The following is a 15240-nucleotide window of genomic DNA, read 5'->3' on the forward strand; positions in this document are numbered from 1 at the left end:
TACCATCCTTGGCCTCCTCCTCTCTGCCACTCCCTCTTCCTTTCCTATTTCTCCTATTGCTCCAGTTTCTGCTCATCTCCTCCTCTTTCCACCACTCCATCCACCTGACCCTACAACCACCACACTGTGAACTCTGCTAAATATCTCTCCTTGGTCCTGGCTTTTTTGTCTTGATTGCCTTTCTCTTAGGGAGCTTGCCTACTTTCATATTTTTAATTATCAATTTATGTGAGCATTCCCCAAACTCTATTTCCACCCTGGCCTCTTTGCTAAATATTAGACATCAATCTTCCACTGTGCTACTTTCCTGTGGGTCTAAATTGGACTCATCTAAAGCTGAACTTGTCTTCTCTCTACCACTGTCTCCTGACCCATCTCTCCAGAGACTTGCCAACCACCAGCTTCATTCTCCAGGTTCCCAGCTCTCAGCTCCGTGGGGCTTCTTGGACACAATAAGCAAGGGCAGGAGTAGGAGCCCCCATTCAACCAGTTACCGAGTTGTCAAGGCACAGTTGTGGGCACTCTCAGAGCTCTCTTTCTTCTCTGCTCCAAATAGGAGCAGCCTATTTGGCTTGGATGTTATCCCCTCACACCTGGATGGATGGCAGCAGAGATTTCCTGAATGGACCCCTCTCTTCTTTTCCCCCTGACACATAGTCCAGCACAACAGCAGCTGGCAAATCTGCCTAGAACACTATTTTCCCTCGGTGGCCAATATATCCTATTCAAGTACTTTAAACATTCTCAAATACCTTGAGGATGTTCAGACTATTTCCTGAAAAGCCTGAGCACCACAATCTAATGTAAAGCCAGCTCTGCTTCATTTCTCTATCATTAACCCCTGGATAGAGAACAGACTAACCCGCTAGCAAGTTTTTTTATTGCACCCTCTTTTGCAATATATATTTTAAATACTAACAATAACTATTGTTGGAGGATTGCTACCTCTCAGCTTTTTCCCACGCTGTCCTCAGCAAGTGAAATGCTTTATTCTTTCTTTCTTAGCTTCACCCATCATTTCAAATCTTGCTTTTCCACTTTGTAACAACAGCAAAAATAATTTTATGCCAGACATTAGACAAAACACTTTGCAGGTCCTAGACTCAATCCTAATGAGTGAGAACTATCATTACCCCCATTTTTCAGATAAGGAAATTGAGGCTTAGGTAAAGTAAGTAATACAGCCCAGGTCACACAGCAAGTAGCTGAGTTTGCTGACAACATGTGAATGTTTAACTTTTATAGCATGCCATCTGTTGTCTTCTCCAGAGATAGATAATTCTCTGAACTACACTGTATTTCTCTTCTTAGCTACTTATTGGGCTGCACTGCTGTGGTCTTTGTAGCATGGCACACAAGTTAAGCATATAGACTCTGAGGTCAGACTGCCTGAGATGGAATTCGGACTGCACTGCTTCCCACAGCATTTACCTCAGGCAATTGACTTAACCTTAGTGTGTTCCCTTATTTCTAAGATAGGGATGATAATAATATCTGAGGCACAGGATTATTAGAACCACTAAATTAATAAAAAATCATTACAAAGAGCTTAGCATGGTATGTACCACGTAGTAAGCACTCATCTATATCACCTATCATTAGAATTTTCAGTGCCAGCACCTTGCCTCCCACAAGGCATTTAAGCTAATTATAGGAAAGGATTTTCCGCATTTGAAATCCCACAACATTTGCAAGTCTCTCTACCACACATAGTTTCACTAGGCTGTGATTTTAAAGGTTTCACTTCTGTGATTCTCTTTTAGGAAATAGGCAAGATTCCAGTTTTTTTTAACCATCATGAGCAGAGTCATACGATGTGATTTGAAGTGCTGAGCTGGTAAATAACTCATCAATTCATGGTGTACCGGTAGCCAATGCATATACTTAACAATCCTTCTAGGAGTACCCACTCTGTGCAGAAACTCACAGGCACTAGGAAAAACGAGATCCATACATAAGAGCCCCACCCCTGGTGCTGTCTATAACAGAAACAAACATTATGCTGACCAGCATTACTAATTTGAACTGCATCAAGAAATGTCAAGAGAGGAAAAGGAACATATTTTATGATTTTAAAAAACAGCCCTGATTTATTGGTTATTCACATTTAATTCAATCCAGAAAGTGGCAGATCCTGCAAAGAATGATTAGTATTTCTTATTTCCTTCTTCTAGGTATTGGGACACAACACAAAGTGACCTTGAGTAAAATGTATGAGCCCCATAGTCATCTGGCATGAGAAGAGCACATTCTGTTTGCCTGGTACATTTCACTGGATTCTGTAAAATCCGCAAGTAACAGGGAGCCACTGTATCCGTAATGAAGTCAATTCAAACTGTGTGGAACCAGGAATCTCCTCTTCATTCTCACACACAGTTGTGTCTGTTCCTCAGATAAACAACTGTGGCCAGAATTCTAATACACTTTCCAGAATTGTGAACAGGTAACGCTCCTGCTTCTCAATTTAAGCACTTCATCTCTTATAGCCAGGACTCAACCCCAGCTGCATAATGGAATCAATCTGGGGATTAAAAAACAAAACCAAAAAACAACATGCCAAGGCCTCTTCCCCCAGAGATTCTGGCTCAGTTTCTCTGGGGAAAATGTCTGGACATTGCTTTCTTTTTATGAAGTTCCTGGGATGATACTAACGGACAGCAGGTATTCAAGTCTACAAATATCTAAAGCGGGAAATAGTTTGATGTACCTTCAAGATTCCCAGCAAAACATCTACCCTGTTGCTACAAAACATACAGAATCCAGCCAATCCACTTGATTCTCTATTCCATGTAACTTTTATGCTCATATTACCAACCAAGAGTAGGGGTGAAAAGCCAGTGATCTGAGTGTATTTTCATCTCAGTGCCCACAAAGATTCGTTGTGTGAACCTGGGTAAATTAAATTAAGCTCTGCACCTCTAATTTTTGTATTCCATAAAGTAGGAATAAAAATGCATGCTTTACTTGTGGCATAGTGAAAGGAGAGGTATACAACTATTTTAAGAACTAAAAAGTTGCATATAGATACAAGAGATTGAATTTATTTTTACAGGAAATTGATCAGCCTTACCAAGCAGAGTAGGTGTGACCCCATGATAACTTTTGACTGCTATGAAATGCCTCCAAGTACCATGTGGTCCAGTGTGTGATATTACTATATTATTGCCATTACTCAGTAAGGGTCATACTCGGTGAGTGCAGGATTAGACCACAAGACCTCAGTGGGGCTAACACTCTTCATTGAAATTATTAATCAGATTAGCCACTGGTCCAGAGAAAAGACAGGCAGACAGCTTTAACAAGATAGTGTACGATAGAATCTCTAAAACCAGCAGGGCCAAGTGGAGAAATCTTAGGACAAACAAACTAGCAGCGGATATATTTTGTAGTTCCTCTTGGGTTTCATGTTGCTGCTTCGTACCAACTCTAAAATCTCTGTCCATGACCCATATTATTATTATTTTTTCTCATTCACTTGTCTCTTAACAATATACAGGAGATTGGGGGATCTAAAAGGTCACCTTCAGTGGGATGTGGAGGTGTTTGCCTGTAATTCCAACTATTCAGGAGGCTGAGACAGGAGGATTGCAAGTTCAAGGCCAGCCTAGGCAACTTTGTGAGACCTTGTCTCAAAATAAAAATAAGAAGGGCTAGGGATGTAGCTCAGTGGTAAAGCACCCCTGAGTTCTATTCCCAGTGCCACAAAAAAATAAAAATAAACAAAATAAAATAAAATGCCACCTTTTAAAAGACTGAAAATGATGAAAAATGAACATCTATTTTTAATGCATTTATTATCCATTGGATAAAAAGGGAATCTCTCCTACCTTTGTCCCATATTCCCTATGCCAACCACTTTATCCATCGATCCATCTACCTACCAATCTATATAAATCATTTCCTTTTATTTTCTCCCCTTTCATTTCCAGAATAAATCTGTCTCTGATGTCTTTTAAGGAAAAGCCCAAACCACTAGTTGGCAAATCTAGAGCTTTGTCATTGAGAAGTTGTTATCAATAATCACCAAAATCAAACCAAAGCAGAAGCAGCAATGGTAAAAATGAGTGAAACTCTCAGACTTTGCTAAGTGTTAAAAGAGCTACTTGTGTTCCCCCTGGGTCATTTTAACCTTCCACGGTGTTGTCATGGGTCAGCACAGGAATCTAAGAGAAAATATTATGTTCCTGTACCCAGCTTATCATAAGAGCTGGGAAGAACAGGAAAAAAATAAAGCCCTTTTAATTGGTAATGCAACAAAGAATTGATGGGATAATTTTGGGGGTATGCATATTGGGGATCATAGGTCTTGAAAAACTAAGCAGTCTTTTAAAGTAAGAATATATTTATGTATTACTTATGTGATTTGAAAATGAAAAAAAAATCAACTGCATTGACCCCTTAAGAAAGGAAAAATGGCTATTGTGAAGGTGCGTGGCCTGGCTTTGTAGAAAATCTAAGAAAGCATAGTTTAAAAAGCAAACCATACATTGTAGAGTTTTTCCTTCTTTCTAGGATGTTCAAAATAAGTCTGCCCAGATCTTAAGCCCCAACACTCTCACTCACCTTCTTCCCTGCTCTGACTATAAGCTCTCATCCCATCAGACATGGCTAGGAGTTCTCCCTCACCCTGACCCTGGACTGGGAGCTGAGAGAAAATGCCAGGCTCCTCCTGCTATCTAGATGCAGTCTTCCCCTTCTCAGAACAACCACAATGGCTACCTGGCCATGGAAACCCTTGGGGCAGGACAACAGTACGCTAGTTCATAGACACTCTAGTTGTGATCATATTTTCTGGCTCAGGGATGGGAGAATTCATTTTTAAAACAGCGAACAGTCTATACTAAAGAGAAAGTTCAACAGGATCCTGGCTGGCTGTCTGACACTCAATCTTCCTAAATGTAGTCTTATCACCTGGACCCATGATGTGCACAGTGCTCTTGACAACACACCTTCCCTTCCCAGCACATGCCACAGCTAAGAAAAAAAAAATCAAGCAAAGAGAATTAAACTTGGAAAATAAGCCTTAAGAAGAATGCAGAAATGACTCAGGTCCCTCAGAGGACTTGCTACAATGGGAGACAGACCTCAGTAGGAGAAACACTTGTTACCTGTGCAGGACTGAAGTCCCCAGACTGGCTCCTTCTCTGATCCGACGTTGAAAAGCTTTTCCTATGAAGCCATTTGCCCTGTAGCCTCCTCAGGGACTACTTCACGCCCAGTGGAGAAAGAGCCAAGCAGGACTCATGGCAGACTTTCAGCAGGACCGGCAGCTCCTGTGCCTCAGCTTAAACCTCACTGGGGTCTCCCCGAGCTGTGATCATCCAAGCCTCACAGAACCATCCTCTAGAGCCTTGCTGCTGTTAAAAACAAAAAGCGATTTCCTGATCCTCTTCCCCGATGGCGTGTGCAGTTTCCCTCCCGCCCAAGGGAAGTCCTTCAGATTCTCTTATCTGGAAACCTCTCCACCAAGTGGACAGACTTGTTTGGCCAATGCCCCTTATTCTTGCTTTTCTTTCTCCGAACAGGGAAAAAAAAAATCAGAAAAACGAAACCAGTGCAAACCAAAACTGGGTTGGAGCTAGTGAGTGGTGCTGGATGCTGGGTTTAAAACTTCGAAAGATGACCACCAGCTTAGATTGCATGGGGAAGATTTATTTCATCCGTGAGCTCCTCCCCTCCAGCAGTGTCAAGAAGTCAGAGAATAAAAGAATCCCCGCAGGTTGGGAGACCCGACCCTGGGTTTGAGGAGGGCTGCACTTCACATATGCCACATCAGGGGAATGTCTAGTTCTCCTCGGTGTCCTGGGAAACTGAACATTTATGCATCGGACTACGCATGCAGTGACACTTTAACATCATTTCGATAACACTGATATTTAAAGATAAGGAGACATGGAAAAGGTCCATTTGGCAAGGTGCAGTCAGGTGGTTGTTTTCTTCTGAGCTGGAATTAACCCTATCCATCCTCACTTTACAAGTCAGGTCACTGAGGTCCAAGGAGAAATAGTGGTCTACTCAAAGTCAGACTATTGATGGGAAATGATAGATTATCATCTAATTGTTCTTAAACTTTTTTTGTGGGGAATGCTATTCAAATGCTGTTGGATATCTAGAGCTCAGCCCACAAAAAGGTTGATGAACGAGGTGTGGCCTGGGAGTGCAGGAATCTGCGTGGGAAATAAGTCCCCCAGGGGAGCCTGATGCAGGCAGTCCCAAGATGGTATTTAGAGAAGCCCTCATAACATAGGACTGGGAGTCAGACTGTAGGGATTCTAACTATACTCCCACCCAGATCTATTTATGTGGCCTTATACACTTCAGTTGACCTCCTTAGGGTTCAGTTTTACCATGTATGAAAGTGGGATAATAATCATGCCGACTTCATCATAGGCTCTGTGAAGCTCAAGAAAAACTTAAGCGAGGTTAGTGGTTATCTGGAGATGTGGCTCTACTGCCTCTGAGGGCATGTCTGTCACTGCTCCCACCCCTGCCCTGCCTCTCTCTGACCTTGTTCTCTTTCCTTTCTTACCAACTGAAACTAGGGTACAGCATCCATAGACTAGAGACAAAAGTCAAATATAGGCATCCCTCAGGAATTGGCTTCAGGAGCCCCAGTACATGCCAAAGTCCACAGATGCTCAAGTCTCTTATATAAACTGGTGTAGTATTTGCCTATAACAACTTACACACATCCTCCCGTGTAATTTGAATCGTCTAGGTTACTTAAAATACCTAATAAACCCAATATGGTGTAAATGCTATGTAAATAGTTGTTCTCTTGTGTTGTTTAGAAAATAATGACAAATAGTCTATACAAGTTCCATACAGATGTAATTTTTTTTCTCTTAGATATTTTTAATTCAAGATGGGTGGGTGGAATTCATGGATACTGAACCAACAGCATGTGGAAGGCTAACAATATTTGAATAAAGAACCTTTTGAACCTTCAAAATTTATTTTCCACTTCTAGGTATTGATTCTCAATTGCATTCTACAGATCAAATTGGATATATTTTGCCAGAAAAAACAAGCAGCTGTCAGAGTGAGCCCCTGGCAATGCTTCTTCTAAAATGCTCTGCTTGCACTTTGGTGGCTGGGTGCAGTTGGCTTCCTGACATGGAATGAGGCATTGTCAGAGTGGTTGTCCCTTCCCTGAGGAGCAATTCCTCTCACCCGCAGGCTCCTGCTTGTTGCTAGGAACACTCTGTGCTCCCTGCACACACTTTACAATGAAAACAAACGCAAATTAAAAAAAAAAAAAAATAGAAGGACCATATGGTCTCGGCTGCAGCCCAGAATAAACTGCTGATGGAGAGACCTTGTCCTGTCACAACGACAGCTGCAATTGATTGACACAGATGTCCTTCTTTTGACTTCTAAAATGTTGAAGCGGGTGGCAAGTTGAACTCAAACTTCTTCAAGCAAAATGCCAACGCAGCCCAAGTAACTAATTCCCTGGTCATGTTACCCATGTTGGTTAGTAAGAAGAGTCTTGCACAACTTCAGGGTACAGCATTACTAGAGACACAGCTCCTACTTGCTCAGAAAGAAATTTCAGCACCAAATAAATACCTATTTCCCAGCATGTTCCATTTTACTGCTCTGTTGCTACTGCACTCTTCTCGTTTGTTCTCTTTGCACAGATTTTCTGGTGACAATTCCCTTGCCTCCTTCACACTTTCTCAAATACAGCTTTCTTAACCAGTCCTTTGCTGACCACCATATTTCACATGTCAGCTCCTCTGATTCCCCCTTAATTATTTTTCCATATCACGCGTTACCTCCAATATACTCCAGGGCACCATTCTACTTTAGGCTGTCAAAAGCTGCCACTCCCCCACTAGAATGGAAGCTCCCTGAGGGAAGACATGACCATTGGACTGATTTGAAGGTGTAACACACCAGCAAAGTTCTTACAGTAATGCCCCAGCCGCAGAGCAGCATAAGCAAAAAAAAAAAAAAAAAAAAAATACATAATGATTCAATCTAAAAACACTCCCACATCCACATCTTGACAGGGTACGTTCTTTGTTTCTTCTTCTTCTTGTATTTTAAATCCCCAACCAGATGTTGGTAACCCTTTTGACCCAATGTCGCCCAGGATCAGCTCTCTCTTTTGGTTTTTCTATGTCAAGGCCAGGAAAATTCTTCACTAGCACTGACCTGTCCTTATGCAAGGAAGGAACCAACAAATAATTGGGCAATTTTATAGTATACAAGTGGTCTTATTCTTATCTCCTGTGTGTGTATCTTGGCACAGTCTCCACTAATGGGATTGGTCATATTTGTGCTCAGCTGCAGGTTCCCAGGTTTAGTTTGCATTGTCCACTGTTGGACTGTGTCCTCACACCTTCTCCACGTACCCATCTTTCAGATATAGATGCTATTTGGCTGTGGAGGGTCAGAGTCTTCTGCCATTTGAGTCAACTGGACACACCTGACAACTTCTTTCTATCACTGATTATGCCTTCAGTGAGGGCCCCAGTCTCAGGCAGAAATCTCACACCTTCCAAGTGGAACCTTGTTTTGGACTCTCCTACCTTCCTCATCTTTTCCTGGTACAGAAAAACTTAAGATATGGCTCCATAGAGGTGTCAGCAGAGGTCAACAGAGACATCAAAAGACCTTCTTTTTATTTACCTTTTTCCTGGGCAATTCTGATTCTGTTCTTCAAGTGCCACCTTCAGTTCTTAGAGATGAGAAGCCAAACATGAAGAAGAAGGTGCTTGCTAATGCCGTGGCATGACATGTGTCACCCTCATGATGCACATGATGTCATAGTTATTGATTAACAGAATGTGTCATTCAATGCTCTTTCTCTACTCCCCCCTCTCCTCCAGGATCATGCAAGAGAGCAGAGTGTTTAAGGATGTGGGCCCTCTTTGTTTGGGCCTGGAATGGAATCTGCAAAGAAGAAAGCTGTCCTTTTCCTCTTAAAGTGTACATGTTCTTTGGACCATGCACACTAGGTGATCAATCCCCTGCTAACCTCTGCTTCTTTGTTGGGTATCCTGATGTGGATGCTCTGCACTGGCAGATATCAAGAACTGCAAGTGGCAGTAAGGGTGATCTGCAAACATCTGATAGGTCCTGGACTTGAACCTGCAAGGCCTTGTCTTTGTGAGAGCATCTCCGATTCACATTCCATTGTTCTATGCTGTTTACAAGGCCTCAACATTCCCTATGACCCTAAAATACCACCCCCTTATTATAAGACAATTTCCTCAGAATTTATCAAGATGATTAGTGAACAACCATACTGACAAAACAATTAGAAAATATTAGCTGAAGAGTCATCCATGCCAGGAGAAAAATCAGAATCAAGGAATATTTGAGTAAAGAGGGGCCAAGTGATCATCTGTTCTAAATCCTTAGTGTTGGGCAAAGTTGAAAGGTTTAACTAAAGTGACAACTCCCACTTAGCCATGCAGTCCTCTTAACATTACATCTTAGTTAGTGCCTCCTTCCCTCACACACATTTTCCCATCTCTAATTTCCTGGGAGGAGAAATGGTTCTAAGTAGAATATTGGAACCCAGAAGTCAAGTCCTGTAACACCTCTGCTCTGTGAGAATAATCAAATTTCTGCCAACGTTTATTCATTAAATAGTGATGACACTTGTTATGCAAGCCAACAACAGATGATGTTAACATCATCATTGCCACAGTTAAGCAGTCTCTCCTCCAACAACTCCCAAGTCCTGCACGCTTTCTGAGCCCAGCTTTAATTATAAGGGGTGATAAAGGCTGACAACTTCTGACAATGCCAATAAACAAAACTTTCCAATTAAGAAGGCAACAAGCAAGCTTTATTCCAGAGGTTTCTTTTCACCACACTCCAAGCCAGGCTAAGATCAAGCCCACATCATGCTATCTGTCTGTTTTATTCAACATAGACAGAATCTCTGGCTACAGTCTGGCTAAAATGTTTCCTTTACATTCTCATCTGATTCCAACTAGAAAGATGCTGTAAAACAGGGTGACCACCACAGTAACACATGAGGGATGGAGCAGATCCAGGTTAGATTTGGTTTTAGAACCAAGCCTAACCCAAATATTGACCATATATCCCTGTCACTCAAGGATCTGGGTAAAATTGTTCCATTTCAGTCTACAGAAGTTCAGAGTGCTTCACAGAACACCTGTGAACTCTCAGGAGTGTTTCTATCCTCCTGATGTACTCAAACCGTAGGACTCCCACTTTGCACATATTGGCATATAGGATTCTCCAGGTTGGTACAAATGAGAAGCAGCCTCTTCTGCGAATTCTATGAAACACACACACACACACACACACACACAGAGAAAATGTGAACATGAAGATTTAGGGGTAATAAAGTCAAAGATCTGCTCGAAAGCTGTGACTGGAACAGTGGACATCACTGCTGTCAGGTGCTTTTCCACCCCTCCACTGTGCTGTTCAACGGGCCCCGCCTTCTCTGGTGCCAGCTTCTCTAGCCTTATGGATGGATCCCCTTCTTCCCTGCAGTCTATTCTCCCATCTACGGGAACAAACATCATCCATTTCTTACCTTAGGCATGAAAAACCTCTACTCTCTTCTAAAGGGTCTCAAGGTCTCCCTTGTTTCCTAGGTGCTTGTCAAAAGATAGCTCCCTCGAAAGGAAGACCACTAAGACAACTAGCACAATCACTCCTCCAAATTGGGACAATTCCACAGCTGGAGGCAGGATGGTTATTCATATCATATAATGTCTAAGATGGAGCAGGGATTTCTGAGTGGAGACAGAAACAATACTAAACTTACACTTGTAGTTTTGTCTTGTTTTTTTTTTCTTTTTTCTTTTTTCCCCCCTTTGCGGTACTGGGGATTGAACACAGATGCTCAACCACTGAGCTACACCTCTAGTTATTTTTTAAATTTTATCTTGAGACAAGGTCTTTATAAGTTAGCCAGATTGGCCTCTGAGTTGTGATCCTCCTGCCTCAGCCTCTTGATGTGCTGGGCAGGCGTGCACCACTATGCCTAGCTGGTAGTCTTTTCTTTATGATTCTTGATTCATGATTTAATTAGAGCAAACAAGGACATTAATATAAATCAACCAAAATTTTCCAGGGCCCATGTTCTTCCATGGAAGAATATTAAGTGACTTTTTTCCATATTAGAATACAACTGAAAGCATAGTGAATGGCACCATGGTGGTCTGAAAAATATGCCAGGTGACATAAGAAGTATAAGCTGTCACCATTAGGACAAATATCAAACAAACAAACAAAAAAAAAACTCCTATATCCAATTGCCCCTAATTCCTGAAATTACACTTTTAGGGAAAAAAAATGGTTTAAATGAAGGAACAGCCTCTCCTCTGACTCAAATAGTTTTGAAAAGTTGATATTGTGTATTTCCATTTCCAATGAGTTGAATATTAGTGTGAATTAGTTTAAGTTAGAAGTTAAAGATGTTTTAACATGAAAGAGCAGAGGGAGAGGAAAATAATGATGTTGAGAGGAGAGGGGAGCAATGGAGGATGGATTTCAGAGCATCCTTTTTTTTTTTTTCCAAAATGAAAAGCACATATTGCTATGTCTACAGGGGAGGCAGATTCCAATAAAATAATAATTATGGACTTCAATACTGATTTTCATCAATGGATAGATCGTCCAGACAGAAATCAGCAAAGGAACTTTGGAGTTAGATAATACTATAGACCAATATGCTAAGGGGTCATTTCTATAGTTCGTTACTAGGGAAGTTTCTCTGTAGAAACCATGAAGAGGAAGTGATATGCTCTCTCCTGAGAATGAAGCTGGCTCTTGGTATCGCTTGGTTAAAACTGCCATTAGACATTGGTGATCATTCATTTCCCTTTGCAAGGGTGAGAGGGAAGTAATGCTTTCTGAGTGGTTTCAAGTTAGTTAAGATGATCACAGCAAGTGTCGGTGACGATGTAGAGAAATTGGGACCTTCGTACATCACTAGATTAGTTCCACAGAGCAGTGGATCAGTGATTTTCAGAAATGTTGGCCACAGCTCAGGCTGTCATAGTAGAGTACCACAGACCATGTGACTTAAATGACAGAAATTTCTTACAATTCTAGAGCATCAAAGTTCAGGATCCAGGTGATCTCAGGGCTGTTTTCTGGTGAGGCCCATTTCCTGACCTGTAGAGGGCTGTCTTCCTCTTCTGTCCTCCTGTGGCATCTTTTTTGTCATATTTCTCTGGGTCCAGTACTCTGTCTTTCCCCTCTGTTCTTCAACAGTGTTGATGGTTACCAAAATCAAAAACCTGGGTGGTCTTCTCTACAGTCCTTAGGGGTCCTGGTCACATCCATCCATCAGTAGAGACCTCCCCTCCCCTGCTCCCCACTCAGGGGTTTCTGCTGTCCCATATGGATGAAACTAAAATGGGGAGAGAAAAGAGCGGCCTTTTTCAAATGCTCAGAGCACTCCTTAAGGGCATCTGAGGCTGGGCACATAGCTCACATACAACCATCATATTGCTGATTTGATGGACTTGCAGTTCTATGATTTAATCAGTTTCATCACTCCTCACGATGACCATCACACACCCCCTCGTCCAGCAGTAGGCTTGCCTCATGCTTCCCTGAGAACAGGGAGTCAATTACGTGGGAAAGCTCGTCTTCTTACACAACACATCTTCAGCCTTCCTGTATCTGTGCTGTTCTTTTTGACCTTCACTCCAGATCAGGAGGATGACATGTTCCTTTTCCCCCCAATGAAAGGCCACTTCCTCTACTAGTTTAGGTCTCCTTTCCTCTTACTTTCTCAGCACTGAGTGGGTCCCCCTGGCCCTCCCCAGGGACTGCAACATTCCTCTGTTTCCCTTCACAGCAAAACATAACCAAAGAGCTGAATGAGCAGATTCTGCCCCCAGCTGCTCAGCCCTTCTTCTGAGCCCTCAGTGTGAGACTATTCACTCTTCTTTCCCGAGTCCTGGACATTCAAAAGCAAAATCACAGCATGGTTTTGGTTGCTAACATATCCACACAAGGCTTTCTGTGCACATTAATGCCTCCTGAATCTCATCTGTTTGTTCCTAAGAATTCAGCAAACCCCTACATGTATAGTGAAGTACTCTACTATCTTGGCCAGAGTAAAAGTAATTTCTGAGGAAGAGCCAGAAATCTCTAGCACATAACAGATGCTTAATAAATTTTCCAAGACCTACAATATAAAAGTAACATGAATAGTTCAATACTGACTTCTGGTCATCCAGAGAAGAGCCATCCCTGTAGTCAAAATTGCCATCCCCCAAGTAGCATCCCACCTCCCTACTGAGTCCCTGCTGTTGGGCCCCTGTTTTATGTCCTAGAGTTATGACCCTGCACTAATACTCTCAATTCCTTTGAGGGATGGTATATTCTTTTTAAAAAAGCTCCTTCAAGAATACATAATATATCAGACACTTTCTCAACATATGGTTGAGAAAGAAATCAGGACAAAATACTGGCCAATGCCTGTGTCTATGAAGAAGGACCGTGGCTCTGACATTCAGCCCCAAGGACAGACTGAAAAGAGGGTCAGTGGGGAGAAGTACAAGGCAGGGTCAGCAGTGGTGGGGACAGAAAATGAAGCACAAGTGAGAAGGAATCAAAATTTCTGAAGTTCCACTCCTTGGGGAGAAGGAAGAATGTCTTTTAAAAACACAGAGATGCAGAATGTTGAAAAATGAAAGAAGGTCACAACTGAGCTTTGGGAAACTGAACAGCTAGCAAGGTCTCAAGAGGCCAAGAACAACACTTTTTTATGTTGCCCATAGGGTATTATTTTATTATTTTTTTTAAAAATTTTTTACTATTTATTTTTTAGTTTTCGGCAGACACAACATCTTTGTTTGTATGTGGTGCTGAGGATCGAACCTGGGCCTCACGCATGCCAGGCAAGCACGCTACCGCTTGAGCCATATCCCCAGCCCAGGGTATTATTTTAAAGAAAATAATTCTTCTATGTGAGGGCACATAGTCTCTGACACATTGCTAACCTAACTTGCTTTCTTGGGGAATTAGCTATTTCTACCAAGTAGCTAGCTATAAATCCATTGACTCCTCAGTGCCCCAAACCCAAGCAGTGGGTGTTCATTGGTCTGTTCTGCTTCATAACTAAGGGCAAACTCTGGGAGATGAACTTTCTCCTTGGCCTGGTGATAAGATTAGTAAACATGGAGGTGAGTGGTCCTGGGCTCCAGCCCATGCATCCTAAGATTTTCAGATGGGAAATGAATGGTAAAGGTGTTCACAGTGGCTGCTACTGCTCTGCTCTGCACAAACAGAAGCCTTATTTCATGGAAATCACCAGCTTCCCGCAGCTCAGTCAACGAGGGGTCTAGGTTCCCAAATTCCAGACCTTTCCTAATTACACTGCCTTCTATGTATCAACGTCTGCATCGTGACTGCTAAGTTATTTTTAGACCTGAAACACAGTACACAAAACACAGCTACACATCAACAATTACATGATTATTCCAGGCCCACACCCCTCTGGTTGCCTCATCTGACCTGGAGCATTAAGAGAGGGAAAGCCAGATATATTTTTATTCACTTCATACACACGCACTTACATATGCACCTACGCCACACGCATTCACACTTCTCCATGTTGCCAACTGGAGTAAAGAAGGCAGGAGCATCACCTCCTCACCTGCATTTGGGGCCCCTCCCAACATCCCAACCTGGCGTCACCAGTTCCAGAGTGTGTCCTGAACCCTTCATGCCAGCATAGGAGGCCTTGGTTCTGCAGGTTGCCTGATCTCTCTTCACTAGCCTTGTCCATCTTCACTTGGAGCAGTCCTTTTAGGATATAGGTGTAAAGATGGTTGTAGAAGGACCTGGCACTGCCAAATTAAGTGGAGAGAGAGCCAGGGAGAAAGAGCCTCAAGACTCACTAGGCATTTCCCATCTTCTCCAGGGGGAAGCTAATCTTGCCTTGCTCCCTTCACAATCCTCCCACCTACTCTTGATTAGCTCCATCTGGAAACATCTCTCTGACCAAGAGGAAGGAAGGCATGCACGATTCTCTTTCAGTACACTGCCAAGCCCCCCGGCCACCTGAAAAAAAATAAATGTGGTGTGTGGTGCTGACCTGGGCTCAGAAGGGAAACAAGCTTTGGCTCCACTCGACCCTGAAGGAAGGAAGCAGGAAGCCTTGCTGGGGGACAGGGGTGAAGCAGCCCTCTGGGACAGGCTGTCCTGTTACCTTCTGACCTTCTCCCTAATCAAGAATATGGGATGAATGACTCCAGTGCGGGAAGCAGAGCCTCTGAC

At 42.6% G+C, this 15240-nt stretch overlaps 1 protein-coding gene across 1 annotated transcript in view; it reads right to left on the reverse strand.

The window, feature by feature from the left end:
* Positions 1-15240, reverse strand: part of ADGRF5 (adhesion G protein-coupled receptor F5) — a 90451-nt gene that overhangs the window by 60448 nt on the left and 14763 nt on the right. The window contains 1 exon segment of the mRNA XM_081296033.1: positions 5109-5357. The gene's annotated coding sequence lies outside the window, so the exon portion shown is untranslated.

The sequence above is a fragment of the Spermophilus citellus genome, assembly GCF_964194105.1.
Source record: "Spermophilus citellus genome assembly, chromosome: 5".
In the NCBI taxonomy this organism is placed as follows: Eukaryota; Metazoa; Chordata; class Mammalia; order Rodentia; family Sciuridae; genus Spermophilus; species Spermophilus citellus.